This window comes from Heloderma suspectum, chromosome 6 (assembly GCF_057233095.1).
Source record: "Heloderma suspectum isolate Gila_16-S chromosome 6, 16-S_ref, whole genome shotgun sequence".
NCBI lineage: Eukaryota > Metazoa > Chordata > Lepidosauria > Squamata > Helodermatidae > Heloderma > Heloderma suspectum.
Genome location: NC_139463.1, coordinates 92,935,859 through 92,954,762, shown reverse-complemented (window position 1 = coordinate 92,954,762; position 18,904 = coordinate 92,935,859). Strand labels below are relative to the sequence as shown.

The following is an 18,904-nucleotide window of genomic DNA, read 5'->3' as shown; positions in this document are numbered from 1 at the left end:
AGCCTTCTTAAAAATGAAAGTCAGTAAGCAAACAAACCTTTCAGTTTAACGTGCTGTGTGAAGGGCTTTCCATGTCCCCTAAAGCTAGGTTATTCCCTAAAATAAAATATGTCTCTCGCTGTGCACTTGCGGACTCAGAGGGAGGCCTCAGCTACTGACAGTTAGTTGTCAAGCACCACCTTCCTTTCCAATCTCTGTCTCCTCTCCCCTCACAGAACCCCTCACAAAAAATCTCCCTACAGTGGCTGATCAGCGTCAAAGAGGGTTGAGATGCTCCCATTCCTCCAGAGGCTGCACTCTATCCACCCTCCAATCCTGCAAACAGGAGCTTATCAAAATCCCCAGCACCTATTTTTCTGACACGTGGCAGGCGTAATCCCCTCCCACGGAGCTGCTGCACCTGCAATTGTCATCTGATTCTGAGCAGCATAAAAAAGGTTACAGCCATTGTTTGATTTCCCATGATAATCTGTGGGAAGCACATAGCCTCAGATTTCGGAACCTTGCCTCAGGCGTGGTACTGGGGATGCCAGAGAGTTCTACCACAGGCTCAGATGTGGCTGGATTCCAAAGAATCTGACCTTCAGAGTCTGCAGTGGAGTGGCCGCACTTATGTCTGGGTCTGGAAGATTTCCCGCCGAGCGGCTCTCCGACCTGCTATAAGACGTGATACACTAATGGCGGCTGACATTAGCCTATCGCGGAGAAAAATACAGCTGTAAATGGTGCATGGTACGCCATTAGTGGCCATAAAGAACTGACTTTGACCTAAATGCAACTGTAAACAGCTGCAATTTAGGACAAAGTTGGTGCTTTAGTGCTGCAAATGATTCACAATATGCCATTTGCATCACGTCTTATAGAGAGCTGGAGAGTCGCTCTGCCAACTCCAAGGGACACAGCTGGGCTCTGGAGGATTCTGTGGGGCTCTTAGTTATCTGAATTGCCCCTCCATGGACCCACCCCCAGACACGGCAGTGGGGGGTTCGTACATCACTGCATGGTACTGAGTTGAATCAGACGGACTCGAACTTGATTGGAATGAGTTGGTGCGTTTTCCAAAGTGCTGAATTGGGGGGTAGTGCACACCACCACAAAAATACAGAAATAGATTTCTGGAGGTAAATACATGTACATAGTACTTAGGTGACTGACTGATTAGCTCAGCAAGTATATATCGTGCTTCAGCATGTTCCTTTTAATATGCAGAAGTATTGTTTTTCTTTAAAAGCAATGATTGATATGACTATCTGGGCAAATACATCCAGTTGTTTCAGAATTCTCTTTTAAACAACAACAATAGCTATGGGGAACTGGTCATCATGCGGATGTGGTCTCATCACAAAACAGAAGCCATGAGAGGTAGATGGCATGTTATATTCAGATGCAGGCTGCCAAGGAACCCAATTCAGATGTGCACTGAGCCTCAACATAGAGGTTCTACAATCCAGTTGCAGGGCTTCTGTCTTGTGGTGCCTCTCTCTCTCTCTCTCTCTCTCTCACAGACACACACACACACACACACACACACACACACATTGTGAGGTGAGGAAACAATGAGTGCTAAGAACTGCAGCCTCAAAATGTGTGGCTTGTTGGATTGTGCTGTAAGCAGAGATAATAGAAGAAATGAATGTTTGGGCAAGAAACAAACTCAGAAGCCAGAGTAACTTGACTGGCTTGGGATGTTATGTACCTTAACTTTTGCGGGAGGAAGGGTGGCATTTGCTGCACCACCTTAAGGAGAAAAATATCTTGGACCAGCCGCACCCAGGTGTAAAGACTTGCTTTAGCTCTGTGCACTGTGTCACATTTTGAAGCTTTGACTGCGTGCACTGATGCAATTTTATTGACTTAGTTTTCTGCCAAACATCTTGCGTGAAGGATCTCCTTTGCCTCACATAATATAGAACATACATATGGTATTGATAAAGATGCAAAATAAATTAGCAATAATTCCACAAAACACAGAAAAGGTTTATGAAAGAAAATTCACATCTCATTATAGGGAAACCGCTCATAATTACCAGCCTATCCTTGATCATGCCTGAATTAGAAAAGAAAAAAAAAAATCATGGAGAAGCACCGAGTCTGCAAGGATAGTGCTTTAATTTAAAAAAACAACAACATCCAGAATGGGGGATTTGTTGTTGTTCGGTCGTTCAGTCGTTCAGTCGTGTCCGACTCTTCGTGAACCCATGGACCATAGCACACCAGGCCTTCCTGTCCTGCGCGATCTCCCGGAGTGTGCTCAAGTTCATATTCATTGCATCAGTGATGCTATCTAGCCATTTCATCCTCTGTCGTCACCTTCTCCTTTTGCCTTCAGTCTTTCCCAGGATCAGGGTCTTTTCCAGAGAGTTTTCTCTTCGCATTAGGTGGCCTAAATATTTCAGCTTCAGCTTCAGTATCTGTCCTTCCAATGAGAACTCAGGGTTGATTTCCTTTAGGATGGACTGATTTGACCTCCTTGCAGTCCAGGGGACTCGTAAGAGTCTTCTCCAGCACCACAGTTCGAAAGCATCCATTCTTTGGCGCTCAGCCTTCCTTATAATCCAGCTTTCACAGCCATACATTACTACTGGGAAAACCATAGCTTTGATTAGACGGACCGTTGTCGGCAAGGTGATGTCTCTGCTTCTTACTATGCTGTCTAGGTTTGCCATAGCATTCCTCCCAAGGAGCAAGCGTCTTTTAATTTCATGGCTACAGTCACCGCCTGCGGTGATCTTGGAGCCCAAGAAAGTCAAATCTGTCACAGTTTCCATTTCTTCCCCTTCTATATGCCAGGACGTGATGGGGACAGATGCCATGATCTTAGTTTTTTTAATGTGGAGTTTCAAACCAGCTTTTGCTTTTGCACTCTCCTCTTTCACCCTCAACAAGAGGCTCTTGAGATCCTCTTCCCTTTCTGCCATTAGGGTGGTATCGTCTGCATATCGGAGGTTGTTGATAATTCTCCTGGCAATCTTAATTCCGACCTGTGAGTCATCCAACCTGGCGTTTCTCATGATGTACTCTGCATATAAGTTAAATAAGCAGGGTGACAATATGCAGCCTTGTCGTACTCCTTTCACAATTTTGAACCACTCGGTTGTTCCATGTCTGGTTCTTACTGTTGCTTCTTGACCCTCGTACAGGTTTCTCAGGAGACAGGTAAGGTGGTCTGGGTACTCCCATCACTTTAAGAATTTGCCACAGTTTGTTGTGATCCACACAATCAAAGGCTTTAGGGTAGTCAATGAAGCAGAAATAGATGTTTTTCTGGAAATCTCTTGCTTTCTCCATGATCCAGCCAACGTTGGCGATTTGATCTCTAGTTCCTCTGCCTCTTCGAAACCCAGCTTGTACTTGCAGTAGTTCTCGGTTCGCATACTGCTGAAGCCTAGCTTTTTGGCATGTGAAATGAGTGCAATTGTGCGGTAGTTTGAACACTCTTTGGCATTGCCCTTCTTTGGAATTGGAATGTAAACTGACCTTTTCCAGTCTTGCGGCCATCGTTGAGTGTTCCAAATTTGTTGGCATATTGAATGCAGCACTTGAACAGCATCATCTTTTAGGATTTTAAATAGCTCAGCTGGAAGACTGTCATCTCCGCTAGCTTTGTTGTTAGTAATGCTTCCTAAGGCCCACTTGACTTCACTCTCGAGGATGTCCGGCTCAAGTTCAGTGGCCACACTATCATGGCTATCAGGGACATTCAGATCTTTCCTGTATAGTTCTTCTGTGTATTCTTGCCACCTCTTCTTAATCTCATCTGCTTCTGTTAGGTCACTGCCTTCTTTGTCCTTTATCATGCCTGTCTTTGCACAAAACGTTCCCTCGAGATCTCCGATTTTCTTGAAGAGATCTCTAGTCTTTCCCATTCTGTTGTTTTCCTCAATTTCTTTGCATTGTTCATTTAAGAAGGCCTTCTTGTCTCTCCTTGCTATTCTCTGGAACTCTGCATTCAGTTGGATATATCTTCCCCTTTCTCCCTTGCTTTTCACTTCCCTTCTTTCTTCAGCTACTTGTAAAGCCTCCTCAGACAGCCACTTGGCTTTCTTGCATTTCTTTTACTTCGGGATGGATTTCGTTGCTGCCTCCTGAACAATGTTATGGACCTCCGTCCATAGTTCCTCAGGCACTCTGTCTACCAGGTCTAATCCCTTAAATCTATTCCTCACCTCCACTGTATATTCATAAGGGATATGATTTAGGTCATACCTGAATGGTTTAGTGGTTTTCCCTATGTTCTTCAATTTAAGCTGAAATTTTGCAAGAAGCAGCTCATGATCTGAGCCACAGTCAGCTCCAGGTCTTGTTTTTACTGACTCTATAGAGCTTCTCCATCTTTGGCTGCAAAGGACATAATCAGTCTGATTTCGATATTGACCATCTGGTGATGTCCATGTGTAGAGTCGCCTCTTGTGCTGTTGGAAAAGAGTGTTTGCTATGAGCAGCGTGTTCTCCTGGCAAAATTCTATTAGCTTTTGTCCTGCTTCATTTTGTGCACCAAGGCCATGCCTGCCTGTTATCCCAGTGAATTCTTGACTTCCTACTTTAGCATTCCAATCTCCTATGATGAAGAGGACATCTTTTTTTGGTGTTAGTTCTAGAACGTGTTGTAGGCCTTCATAGAACAGATCAACCTCAGCTTCTTTGGCATCAGTGGTTGGGGCATAGACTTGAATTACTGTGATGTTGAATGGTTTGTCCTGGATTCGTACTGAGATTATTCTATCATTTTTAAGATTGTACCCCAGTACTAGGGGTGCACAAAAGTCACTTACCTGGTCTCGCATCTTGCTTCATGGTGGGGGGGAGGAGCTTCGGTTCTCCCCCTGAAGTTCAGGCCGGGGGGGGAGGCGCCCCGTCTCGCCCAGCCAACATTCATGCCGGGGGGGAGGCACCCCATCCCTCGCTGCCGAAATTCAGGCCGGGGAGGAGCGCCCCGTCTACCCGGCCGCGAAAAAAAAAGGAAAGTAAAAAAGAAGCAAACACACACCCGTGATAGGCTACATAACGATTAACGTAGCCTATCACGGCTAGATTTCCAAAGTCAGCCATGATAGGCTATGTAAATCGTTACGTAGCCTATCACGGGTGACTTTGAAAAAAAAAAAGCGTGTATGCAAATGGCGGAGCCCATGGGGTGCCGCCATTTGCGTTCCTTAGTTTGGCACGTCTAGTCTATGTAAAGATTTATGTAGACTACGGCGAAAATAAGGGAATGCTATTTGCGTACGCGCTTTTTTTTTTCTTTCTTTCAAAGTCACCCGTGATAGGCTACGTGACGATTTACGTAGCCTTTCACGGCTGACTTTGGAAATCTAGCAGTGATAGGCTACGTAAATTGTTATGTAGCCTTAAGGATGGCGGAGAATTTCTCCCCGAAACTTCGGGGGGCCGAGCGCCAACGTGTTCGGCCCCCCGAACAAGTTTCAGGGAGAAATCCTACGCACCCCCCCGGGACGGGACTTACCTTCCCTGAATGTCCCTCCCGGCGGCGGGTCCGGCTGGCGGTTCGTCCGGTGTTCGAGCGGGGCGGGAGCGGAAGCTGGTCTTTCGACCGGCTGCCGCCCCCGCCATTGCAATCAAAGAAAAAAAAACAAAAACGTCCCCTGATAGGCTACGTGACGATTCACGTAGCCTATCACGGCTAGATTTGCAAAGTCAGCCGTGATAGGCTACGTGAATCGTCACGTAGCCTATCACGGGTGACTTAAAAAAAAAAAAAGTGTGTACGGATAATGGCGGCCCCCATAGGGAGCCGCCATTCCCGTTCCTTATTTGGTCGCTGTAGTCTACGTAAATCTTTACGTAGACTACAGCGAAAATAAGGGCAACACTATTTGCGTTGCCTTATTTTCGCCGTAGTCTACGTAAACATTTACGTAGACTACAGCAACTAAATAAGGAATGCGAATGGCGGCTCCCTATGGGGGCCGCCATTTGCGTACGCGCTTTTTTTTTTTAAAGTCACCCGTGATAGGCTATGTGACGATTCACGTAGCCTATCATGGCTGACTTTCCAGATCTAGCTATGATAGGCTACGTGAATCGTCACGTAGCCTATCAGGGGACTTTTTTTTTTTTACTTTCGTGTTCGCGTCCGGGAGAGGCGGGAAGCCTCCTCCCCGGCCTGAATTTCGGCCGGGCGAGGCGGGAAGCCTCCCCCCCGGCCTGAATTTTGGCCGGGCAAGGCGGGAAGCCTCCCCCCCCCGGCCTGAACTTCGCGGGGGGAGCAGCGAAGCGCTCCCCCCCACCGCGAACAAGCTGCGAGAAAAGGTAAGTGACTTTCGTCCACCCCTATGTAGCCTATCATGGGTGTGTGTGTGTGTGTTTTTGCTTTCCTTTTTTATTTTGCAATGGCGGCGGTGGCAGCCGGTCAGAAGAAGGGCTGCCACAGCCACCCCCGCCGAAACGCTGCCGAAACGCCACCAGGAACGACCGCTGAGAGGGACATTCGCAAGAGGTAAGTCCCATCCTGGGGGGGGCGGGGGGCCGGCAGAGAATTTCACCAACAATTTTTGGGGGCCGAATGCATTGGCATTCGGCCTCCCAGAGATTCGTGGAGAAATTCTCCATCCCTACTTTTCGCAGCTTGAATTCGCAGTGGGAGGGAGGTGCTCCGTCCCTCCACCCGGAAACCTCCCTGGGCCTTGCTCTGCTTCATGATGGCTCTACGGAGCTGCCGGCCAGGGACGTCCGCAGCTGAACTTCTGTTCACGGCTGGCTGCTGCGGATGCAAATGGCGGCCACCGTAGCGGCCGCCATTTGCGTCATGCCAGGCTGCCATGATAGGCTATGTAAGTATTTACATAGCCTATCATGGCAAAGGGCAGGTGCACAAACGGTGGCCACTACGCCGCTTGCACCACTGCTCTTTCCGTGATAGGCTACATAAGTATTTATGTAGCCTATCACCGTAAAGGCACCTACGCCAATGGCATAGTGGCTGCCGTTTGTGCCCCTGCTCTTTGCCATGATAGGCTATGTAAATACTTACATACCTTGTCACAGCAGCCTGGCAGGACGCAAATGGTGGCCGCTACAGTGGCCGCCATTTGCGTTCACAGCAGCCAGCCGACAGACCAGCTGCCGCTGCCGGAGCCGCCGCTGGAGCTGCCGCCGGAGCCGCCGCCACTGGAGCTGCCGCCGCCAGAACATCCGCCCTAGGTAAACTTCATCTGGGGGGGGGATACCGCATGGTGGTGGATGGTGGGAGGCCATTCCGCCATGGGTTTCGGGGGGCCAAATGCCAATGCATTCGGCCTCACTGAAATCCATGGCGGAATTCTCTGCCATGCCTAACCGGGCCCAGGACTGAGCCCAGTGGTACCTTGCTTGTTACCTCCCCCCAGTTTGAGAGGATCCCATTCATAAGCACTCTTTGAGTCCGATTCTGTAGCCAACTCTGGGCCCACCTAATCATTGTTTCATCTAGCCCACTTTGAGCTAGTTTGCTCATCAGGGTATCATGGGGCATTTTGTCGAAAACTTTGCTGAAGTCGAGGTTTATTATGTCCACAGCATTCCCACAGTCCACAAGGGAGGTGACCTGATCAAAACATGAGATCAGATGAGTCTGGCAGGATTTGTTCTTGACAAATACATGTTGGCTTCGAGTAATCAATGCATTGTTTTCAAGGTGCTTACAAATGGATTGCTTTATAATCTGCTCCAGAATTTTCCCAAGGATTGATGTCAGACTGACTGGTCTGCTGTTCTCAGGTTCCTCCTTTTTACCATTTTGATGATAGGAACAATATTAGCCCTCCTCCAGTCATCTGGCCCTTCCTCTGTCCTCCATGATTGCTCAAAGATAATAGACAGTGGTTCTGTGTGTTCTTCTGCCAGTTCCTTTATTACTCTAGGGTGCAGCTCATCTGGCCCTGGAGATTTGAACTCATTCAGAGTAATGAGGTGTTCCTTGACCATATGCCTATCAATCTCAAGCTGCAATCCTGCCCCTTCAGTCTGTACTTTGCCTTTGCCTGGGGCGGCGGCGGCTCCAGCAGTGGCGGCGGCGGCAGCGGCTCCAGCTGCCGGTCTTCCGACTAGCTGCCGCCGCCACCAATTCCACCCTTGTAAAAGAAAAAAAAAAACAGAAAGAAAAAGAAAGAAAGAAAGAAAGGAAGGAAGGAAGGAAGGAAGGAAGGAAGGAAGAAAGAAAGAAAGAAAGAAAGAAAGAAAGAAAGAAAGAAAGAAAGAAAGACGTGATAGGCTATGTAAAGATTTACGTAGCTTATCATGACTAGGTTTTTTTAAAAAAAAAACACGACGTGATAGGCTACGTAAATCTTTATGTAGCTTATCATGGCTGAGTGGGTTAAAAAAAAAAACCGCGTACGCAAATGGCGGCGGCTACAGCCGCCGCCATTTGAGCTCCTTATTTTTGCCCTCTTAATCTACGTAAATATTTAAGCCGCTGCCATTTGCGTATGCAGTTGTTGTTGTTTTTTTTACCCAGAGCCCTCCACGGCCGGAAATCCGGCTGCGGTCAGCTCTGGCCTGGCCGGGCCTTCCCGGCTGCTCAGCGGAGCTGCCGCGGAGCACAGCCGGCCTCAGAGGATTCTGGTGGGGAGGAAAGGAGCACCTCCCCCCCGGTGAGGATTCCGGGGGGAGGGACGGAACGCCCCCCCCACCAACATAATCCGCAAACAGGTAAGTGACTTTCGTACATCCCTAGAATTTCCTGAAAGAATGACAAGACATAGTACCTTCGTCATGTTCCGATGTAATATCGCTCAATAAGAGATAACTGTCTCCCTGGGTTCCTATATTACAGGCCTTACTGAACTTACATAATTGTGGCCATAAAGATAAGAGAAAGCGAACACTTCTGAATATTGTGCGAAGCCTGGCACCAGCATTGTCATCTTTCTGGTGCCAGGCTAATACTGCCTTCTTCTCTCAGCATTTGGCAGCATATAAGGAGTCCCCTGGATTGTCTCTGGCTGATAGTTTAGCATTGTTTTAGGGCACAATCCTAAACTTGGGGGCAGCTGACTTATGCAGGGTGGGTGGGTGATTTTCTCCTCCATGCTCCAGCTGCCATGAATTTGTGGCTAGACAGCCAATTTCAGCTTTCTAGCTGGGGACATCAGAGCAAGAGGGAAGGAGGCTTCCATGGTCTCCGCCCCACCCCTCCCTTCCCTGGGAATGCCCCCTTTTAACCCACTCCACACTGTGGTTACACATATGGAGACAGGGAAGAACTGTACTGCCTTGAGGCGGAGGGGGTGGGGAGCACGGATTCTGGTTTCCCATAAACCAAAAAAATCCTATGGCCATCTAGACACTGTCTAGTGACCACAGGATTGGTCTCTTAGACATATGTTTTTGCTGTGTGAGCTCTTTGTTCTGTGTCATTACATCAATGGTTTTATACTTCATCTGCTGTATTTTATTATTATTATTGTTGTTGCTGTTGTTGTTATTATTATTATTATTATTATGAACCGCCCAGAAAGCTTTGGCTAGGGTGGGTATAGAAAGAAATGAAATGAAATGAAATGAAGAAGCTAGGGCCTTATCGACATACTGTGGTCTGCCCAGTTGAGGATCTTTGGGGATAAGTAGAGTTTTGCCCTGCTACAGCCATTTTTTGGGCTGCAGGCATTTCAGCTTGAGGTCATGGGCTATTATCATTGGATATGATCTTCACCTGCAGGCAGGCAATTCTACGTGGCCTTAGGGAAGGAGGAGATGGGATTGGCCAGCGATGGGTTGTGAGCAGAATCAAAGCAAAGTTCTGCACAAGGTGATCTGTGCATGTGTTGGTTCTGCTGGTAGTTCTTTGTCTGTCATCCCTGCTTTGACTACCCATCCCACCTCTGCCTCTTCCCACTCCCTCACATGCTCTATCCAACTGTTGAGAAGCAGGAACTCAGTATAGCATGGAGGAGTACAGAGGCAGTGATAAGAAATTAAGCTATGAAAAAAGGACTTTCCCACCAGGATTCCACTTCTGTTCAAAAATAACAAATGCGTTGTTAATCAATGCCATGGAGAATACATTAGTTTTAGATGAATCCACTGTAATTACAAAATTGACAGCCATTAATTCCTCTGCTTCCTGTATCTGCTGTGGAGTCACAGTGGTCATTACCCAAATGAATAACAAAGGCTGAAGAATGGCATAAGAATATGCCAGTAATATTCAACGCCTGGATAAAGGGACAGGCAGGGATCTGATTCGCTTATTTCTGATACTTCACATTCCATACTTTGGGGTACAAGCCTACCAGCAGACAGTGCTTTCACTCTAATCTTGGTGTTGCAGTAATGGAGGCTCCAGTAACAGTGTAGTAGATGCACTTCAGTGTGTTCGGGATGGTGATATTGGTGCTGGTATTGCTACTGCTGTTGCCTCACATGGCATGTAAAGCAAACATTGTGAAATGTCACATCGTGGACCACCACCCTATTTTTCACAAGTATCTTCAGCCAGGAGATGTCCTTTTCGGCGGCCTTGTTTATCAGACCTTCTTTAGCTCCATGTCAAAATCTTTTGAAGAATCACCTTCTCCAGTACAATCTGAACATCACCTGTAAGGATTTTTCCCCTACGCCATTCCTCTGTCCAGGTCATAACAGGCCCACACTTGTGGCCCTGTTTTAATTGCATCCTGCCACTATAACCAGGCATTTGGGGAGCAGTAGATTCTATGGCTTCTGTTCAGGAAGTGTAGCAGAAGTTGATTTTAGGATGGTCCAGTGTTGAGGTACAAAGGGTCATGAATAGCTTCTTTACAGAAATTTAAAGTTTGACAAGTGACCTTTAGTATTTTAGTGTTTGTTTGTTTTCCCCCTTAGATTTGCTGGGTTGAATGTTATTGCCTAGTTTCTCCATTTGTACAACATCTTTTTGGAAACGGTTAGGTGTTTTAAGTCAGGGGGAAGATCTAGGATGTGGTTTTTCTTAGTAGTACCATAACATGGTTGTAATTTTTAATTAAACCATGTGATTCCCGTCGGTACCCACCATCCCCAACCCATTTTATCGTATTTAAGTTCATAAGGCATCTGTGTGAGCATGTTCAGAATGATCCTGCAGGAGCGATACAAGCAAGAAGGAATAGAAAAGGAGGAGAGGGCAGGGGAAGCAATTGAGGAGGGCATTTTATTAAGTCTTGAGAGAGGCCAGTTCTATAGATGGGCTGAACTGCAGCAGGAAAAGCTGGACCTAGGATAAATTATGCCCTGGGCGAGGCATGCCTTTGGTGGCCTCACTCCACCCCCATGACCAGCTTTTCAGGGCCACCCAAAAGCTTTATGGGGCCGGGTGCAGGTGTGGTGTTGTGGAGGGAGGGGCTGCTGCTGCCTCTCACAAGGACCTATGCATGTGTGCACAAAGCTGGGGCCACATGCCAGAGTTATTGCATGCATGGACGGCATCTGAGCATTCTCTGCTGCAGCCCCTCCTTGCCTGCTCTGAGAGCCACATTCTGAGTCGCGCCAGCACATTATGCAACGCAGCACAGCTATCGCAGCTTGTACTATGTGTGTGTGTGTGTGTGTGTGTGTGTATGTGTGTGTGTGTGTGTGTGCAGTTCCTGTCTTTTCGTAAACATCCATTATCTTAGAATATCCATTATTTGTATCTTTAAAATAATAAATAAAAGTTATAAATTAAAAAAGATATCCAGCAAACCTCTTAAAGCTTACAGCTTTGTATTATGATCCTCATCCTCCTCATCATTAATATAGTGCTTATAATAATGTTTACAATATCTGAACTCCACTTGGTGCCCCCCTCAGCTTGGCGACCACAGCAACTGTCCAGCTCGCCCGCCCATAGGGCCAGCCCTTAATGTTTTTAAAGGTCACGAGATGACATGCTGCCTTCTATCATACTGATCTTCAGCAGTGGAACTGCAGCTTGAACACACTTATATATGCCATGAAAAGATGGTGGTGGTGTTGTTGTTTAAATGAAAGGTATATCGTTACTTTATTTACTGTCATATTTCTGTGCATCTTTGCTCTATGCAGCCTGTGTGTTCAGGACCCTGTGTGTTTGCCCAAGACAAGAGGCAAAGCAGCTAGCCTTTAAGCTTTCAGAAACTGAGATCAGCCATTGCTTCTCCTTCCCAAAATGCTTTGCTAGGCATAATCTGATACCTGCAACACCTGACGAAGGCAACAACTGACTAATGTATCCAGACTGTAGATCTTCCATTTGAGACTGTATGTACCTATTAGGGATGTACGAAAGTGACTTACCTTTTCGTGGATTATGTTCATGGGAGGGGGAGGCGTTCCGTCCCTCCCCCTGGAATCCTCGACGGGGGAGGAGACAATCCGGTCCTCCACCCCGGAATCCTCGATGGCTGGCTGTGCTCCAAGGCGGCTCTGCGGAGCAGACGGCCAGGCCAAGGCCAGGGCTGTCTGCAGCCAGATTTCTGGTCGCGGAGGTCTCTGGGTAACAACCAAAACCCCCCGTACATACGCAAATAGCGGCGGCTACATCCACCGCCATTTGTGTTCCTTATTTTTCGCCATCTTAGTCTACGTCAATATTTACGCAGACTAAGACAAAGAAAAGAAAGGGGAACGTAAATAGTGTAGTGGGCACTATTTGCGTTCCCCTTTCTTTTCTTTGTCTTAGTCTACGTAAATATTGATGTAGACTAGGGATGGCGGAGAATTTCTCCCCGAAACTTCGGGGGGCCGAGCGCCAACGTGTTCGGCCCCCCGAACAAGTTTCAGGGAGAAATCCTCCACACACCCCCCACACCCCGCATCCCCCCCGGGACAGGACTTACCTTTGCGAATGTCCCTCCCGGCGTGTCCGGCCGGCGGTTCGGCGGGTGTTCATGCGGGGTGGGAGCGGCAGCCGGTCTTTCGATTGGCTGCTGCCGCCGTCATTCCAATAAAAGAAAAAAAAACGCCCCCGTGATAGGCTATGTGACGATTAACGTAGTCTATCACGGCTGACTTTGCAGATCTAGCCGTGATAGGCTACGTTAATCGTCACGTAGCCTATCAGGGGGCGTTTAAAAAAAAAAAACTTTCGCGTTCGCGGCCGGGCGAGGCGGGAAGCCTCCCCCCCGGCCTGAATTTCGGCCGGGCGAGGCGGGAAGCCTCCCCCCCCGGCCTGAACTTCGCGGGGGGAGTAGCTAAGTGCCTCCCCCCCACCGCGAACAAGCTTCGACGAAAGGTAAGTGACTTTCGTCCACCCCTAACGTAGACTAAGACGGCGAAAAATAAGGAACGCAAATGGCGGCGGCCGTAGCCACTGCCATTTGCGTATGCATTTTTTTTTACCCAGATGTGATAGGCTACGTATGTCTTTACATAGCCTATCATGTCTATGGGGGGGGGGGGAAGACACAGACTGCAAATAGTGGCGGCGGCAGTCATTCAGAAGACCAGCTGCCGCCGAAGCTGCTGCTGGAGCTGCCGCCATCCAAAACATCTGTCCCAGGTAAGTCTCGCCCCAGGGGGATCCGCGGGGGGTGGGGGGGTGGCAGGCCATTCCGCGATGGATTTTGGGGGACCAAATGCACTAGCATTCGGCCTCACCGAGATCCGTCATGGAATTCTCTGACATCCCTACCTATACTGCAGATGCCATGGCCACAAGAGCTGGCCACATTTTTGGACGTTGCTGTTGTTTTCCCCCATGACCTGCTTTTCGTACCACCTAGCTTAAGGAATAGATCTGGAGAACTTGAAAGGTTGTAACAGAATTATATGAGGTGGAAAGAGATGGCGATGGATTTAATTAAAACATGCAGCTGTTTTGATGTAACCAAAATCTTATATGCCTTACTAATTTTGAGAGAGATAGCCATGTTAGTCTGTGGCAAAAAACAAACAAACAAGGAAGGGTTTTGCGGCATAAGGTTTTCACAGACGGTAGTCCACTTCAGTGGATCTACTCTAAGGATGACTAAATCGGGATCCAACCCTATGTTTCTGTGTCAAAACTAACAAGTGAATTCACCCATCATCAAGACACCTCTCTATACTCTCATCCATAGAACTGTGGATTCCTGTTTACACTACTTACGTTGATTCTTGAGGTTCTTTTCACAAGAGCATTAGTATTAGCAATTAAAATGACACACTCTTGACTGTGTAATGTTGTATAACAGAGACAAAAATGACACACAATGCAGTAGCAATGGTTTTACAAAATACAAGAGAGATTTGTGACTCAAATGGAATTCTCATTGTAGGGCAATGACTCAGAACTACCAGCATATCCTGGCCTTGGTATTTGCCATACAGGAAATCAACAGAAAACCCCAGATCTTACCCAATGTCACCTTGGGATTCCATGTCTATGATGGCCATATGAATACAAGGTGGACGACTCATTCAGCATTGCATCTTATTTCTCCAATGAACCAATTTGTTCCCAACTACAAGTGTGATATCCAGGGTAATCTTATTGCAGTCATCACAGGACTTGACTTGGACTCCTCTTATCAGATGCAGAATATTTTGGGCATCTACAAGATTTCTCAGGTAGGGAGTATGTGTGCAATTTATGAATGATCTAGTTAATCATTTTCTTTCTGGATGTGACTTTGTGGTCTCATATAAATAGAGATGGATGTATTTCATGTCATCAGGTATACCTTCTTGTTTCTGTAAATTATGAAGTGGAAGGAAGTGAAATGATTCTGATAATTCCTTGATACCTGGGATTTCCCCCCCCCCCGCTTTTTTCCCAACTTTATCCAGGTTGGTATTAATCAATCTGAGAAATTGTAGTATGGACACTTCTGCTGTCAGAAGCAGATGTTTCCAACATGGTTCAGTTCCTCTGTGTCCCACCATTGGTGGGAGATTCAGGAAAGATAAAACAAGTAGTTCTTCACACAGCGCATAGTTAAACTATGGAATCTGCTACCACAGGATGTAGCGATGGCCACCAATTTGGATGGCTTTCAAAAGGGGTTAGACAAATTCCTGGAAGAGAACGCTATCAATGACTACTGGTCCTGATGGCTGTGACCTACCAGTACCAGAGGCCATGGGCCTGTGTACACCAGTTGCTAGGGAACATGGGAGGGAGGGTTCTGTTGCACTCATGTCCTGCTTGTGGGTTACTGGTCGACAGCTGGTTGGCCACTGTGTGAATGGAATGCTGGACTGGATGGACCTTTGGTCTGATCCAGCAGGGCTCTTCTTATGTTCTTATGTCCCAACTTAGAAGGTATAGCCATAGAACGTTTTTTAAAAAATGAGTCTGAGAAAAAGTTGAGTTTGGGAGTTGGAAACAAAGCAAAGAGACTGAGGGGGAGAGGCTGTTCTTTACTTTTATTTTGCTCTTGACCCTTCTGTTGAACGATGGAATCCATTATCCCTGTGCAACTAAAGAACATAGTGCCTAATTTTGGCATGTGACAGGAATAGATGATCCATCTGCAAAAATCTCTTCTTTTTTTTCCCTTGGCACCTAGCCTGATCAGTTTTGTCACCCACATTTCCAACATCTCTGTAACCACACAATTAGGAACCTGGGTGACCATGTCATCACCTTGTCCAGGCTCTGCTGAACCTAATGTCTCAATGATAATTCCGCACTCAGCACCAAATCATTCTTCACTTAGGGATGTACGAAAGTCACTTACCTTTCCATGGATTATGTTCATGGGGGGGGAGGCGTTCCATCCCTCCCCCCAGAATCCTCGATGGGGGGGGGAGGTGATCCGTTCCTCACCCCGGAATCCTCGACGGCCAGCTCTGCTCGGCAGCGGCTCCACAGAGCAGCAGGCCAGGCCCAGGCCAGAGCCGTCCGCAGCTAGATTTCCAGCCGCGGAGGGCTCTGGGTAAAAAAAACCCCAAAACCGCGTACGCAAATGGCGGCAGCTATGGCCGCCGCCATTTGCGTTCCTTATTTTTGGCCGTCTTAGTCTACGTAAATATTCACGTAGACTATTACAGCGAGAATAAAGGGGAATGCAAATAGCATAGCAGGCGCTATTTGCATCCCTTTTTGATTTGCCGTTTTAGCCTACGTAAATATTTACCAAATATTTCTTTGGTCTTGGCCTTGACAGCAAGCACAGGTAGAGCTTCTCTGATTTTTCTTACTGCCAGTCCCTTTCTTTTAAGGTGGACAATAAATTGCATGGCATTGTCATAGACTGGTAACACCCTTTTCTGTGAATGGAAAGAAAAGCAGGCAAAATAATGAAAAAACACACCTGTTTGCTCTTTCCTTCTCATGGCATTTCTACTGCCACCCTTGAAGGTCTTTAATTCTTTGGCTGGATCCACCAGCCTAAAAACCCTCTAGGTCTCATCTATATTAGGTAGATTGGGTTAGTTATTAGATATAGGGTGGGTACCCATAAGGAGAAACCACCATACACTGGCTCAGTTTGCATAATTGCAGGAGGGGAATTAAGCCACAGTGGCTTTTTTCCGCTGCCATGCATGCCAGGGGAATGGTATAATTACTTTCAGTAGCGCAGCTTGTCATGGCATATGAACCTGGCCATGGTGGCTTGTTGCCATGGTTGACAAACCACCCTGAACCCTCCAACAACTTGTTCATTCCATGCCCCCCTGCCCTTTGCTCAGGAAGTACCAAAGTGGAGGATGAAATTTACAAGTTCCTTGAGAAGTGCAGAATATGGCTCTGCTGGGCTAAATAAGGTAGTGTGTGGAGAGGGTGAAACTGACAAGGACATTTACAAGAATATGCCTCGGCACAGCTACAGAGTGGACAGGGGGACTTATGACCATGTGCATTTGCACAAGGTCTCTGATAACTTAATTAAAAAAAATCACAACCCCATTTGTGCAAATCTAAAGGCTTGAGGGTGGTGTGGCAGGGGGAATCAAATTTGTCAAATTGCTGCCATTAAAAAACAGGGAATCCATATATTGGATGGACTTCCTACACACTGACTCAACACCATCAGGGGAAAATGAAATCTGCAGGCCTGAACTGTAAAAACGGTTGAGCTTTCATCCCCCAAATGGAATTCTCATTTACCCCTATTGCTTTGGCAGTGCAGCACAAAATTCCTTACTAAGCACATGACCCTGTGTGATCTAGATTTCTGCCTATTGGTTATGTACACATGGCCTTGTTAATATACCAAAACCTGACCATTGAGTCTCTGAACTCTGTTACTCACAAGCGAACTGCCATTACAAAGGGAAGATCTCCAGGAACAGCATATGGTAATCTCCTTACTCTTCCATTCCAGCAGCCAATGCTCTGCACATCAACAACTCCTAAAGAATATGGCAAATCCAGCGACACCACTGATGATCAGCAAAGCACATCCACAATTGCCTTTACCATGAATGACAGTGCATATCCTCTTTTTCCATACTTGCATGATCAAGTATCCTATACTGGGCCTCTGATGTCATGTATGAGAACCAATCGATGTTCCCATTATTTATACCAAAGATTATTTTATTTTATTATGTTTATTTAAAACATTTGTATACTGCCATTCATCCAACAGATCCCAACAACAAAGGAAAATAATAAATTATTTCCATCCTACAACATTACAATATGCCATCAAACCATTACATTAATGATAAAATGAGGAAATAGCTTAAAATGTGAAGAAGAGTATGACATTTCTTGAACTAAAATGTATTAATCTGGCACTGAAAAAAAATGAAATACAGGCACATTTCTTTAGGGAGGTGCAACCACTAAAAGACAAACAAAACAAAAACAAACAAACACCCTTGCCTTGGTGGCTATATAACAGACTATATTATAACTCGGATAAAGAAACGTTTGTTCCCAGGTAAAGGGGAAAGTTCCCCCCTGGTTTTACCCAGTTGAGTGCTCAGTGCCTGAAACAAGAGCAATTTACCACTAAAGAGGTCATTTTCTTCTGTAAATGAAAAAGGATTTATTAAATTAATTATTTTTCTATTGATTATATATTAATCTGCCCAATAACAAACATTTTCTGGGGGGATTTCAAAAGCTAAATGAATACAACACAATACAACACAATGACATTGGAATAAAATATATAAAAAACACCTTCTTCTTCTTCTTCTTCTTCTTCTTCTTCTTCTTCTTCAACCCCTGGCCCCAGCCCCAAACTGTTAAATGTCTGGGAGAAAAGAAAGGTCTGCACCCGTTGCCAGAAAGATAACAATGTAGGTATCAGGTGAGCCTCTCTGTGGAAAGCATTCCATAAATGAGGCAGAAGGAGCGGGAAGCCCCTCTCTTGCAGTGAGCTGCTTAATCTCCTTCAGAGGGAGTAGCCAAAGGAGGGCCTCTGAAGGTGACTGCAAAGGCTGAGCAGATACATATGAGAGGAGACATTTCATTGCAAAGGAAACAGAATTGACTGCTGGAAAGGTTCAGCACTTGAAAGGGACATGCATGTCGTGCTTTATATAGCAATAAAGGAGCGAAACGCTCTTGTATACATGGAACAATTCCACATGCTTTCAGACACGAGGAGGCGACAGAGAATGCGTTGCATCAACAGCCCCTTCCCCTTGTCTTGTTCACCCCCCTTGTGTGCCCTTCCAAGAGAGGGAGCATGTAGCCATACCTTATGCCGTTGCTTGCTTACACTCAGACACACAGCTTTGGCGAGTGCTTGCAGTCGAACAGTCTTAGATAGCCTTCTCTGATGATGTGTATAAAAACAGTAATAAAGTCAGTTGATTTGAATTTCTTCTATCTAAACTGGGTCTAGCCTGTGTTTATTGTCTTCTGTGGCTATGGCTGTGTTGCCATTAGCAATGTATGAACTCCCCACTGTCTGGTCCAGGGAAGGGGTCCACTGTGGGGCACTTTGGGCTGCTTGGGGCCCCACAAGTCCTCTGGAGCCCTGCCACGTCTGTCAGAGCAGTTCTCCAGCTTTCTAAAAAACACAGTATGCTAACTGAGGCTGCCTTTAGCCTATCACAGGAGAATTACAGCCATCAATGGACTATTTTCTGCCATTTGCAG

General features: G+C 46.6%; 1 long non-coding RNA gene across 1 annotated transcript; it reads left to right on the top strand.

Annotated features, from left to right (window-relative positions):
* The first annotated feature begins 6,092 nt into the window (after nucleotides 1-6,092).
* LOC146341846 (uncharacterized) lies at nucleotides 6,093-18,628 on the top strand. Its single transcript, XR_014784129.1, has 3 exons — nucleotides 6,093-6,270; nucleotides 14,175-14,466; nucleotides 17,169-18,628. It is a non-coding gene; the product is annotated as an uncharacterized LOC146341846 (long non-coding RNA).
* Nucleotides 18,629-18,904: the final 276 nt, after the last annotated feature.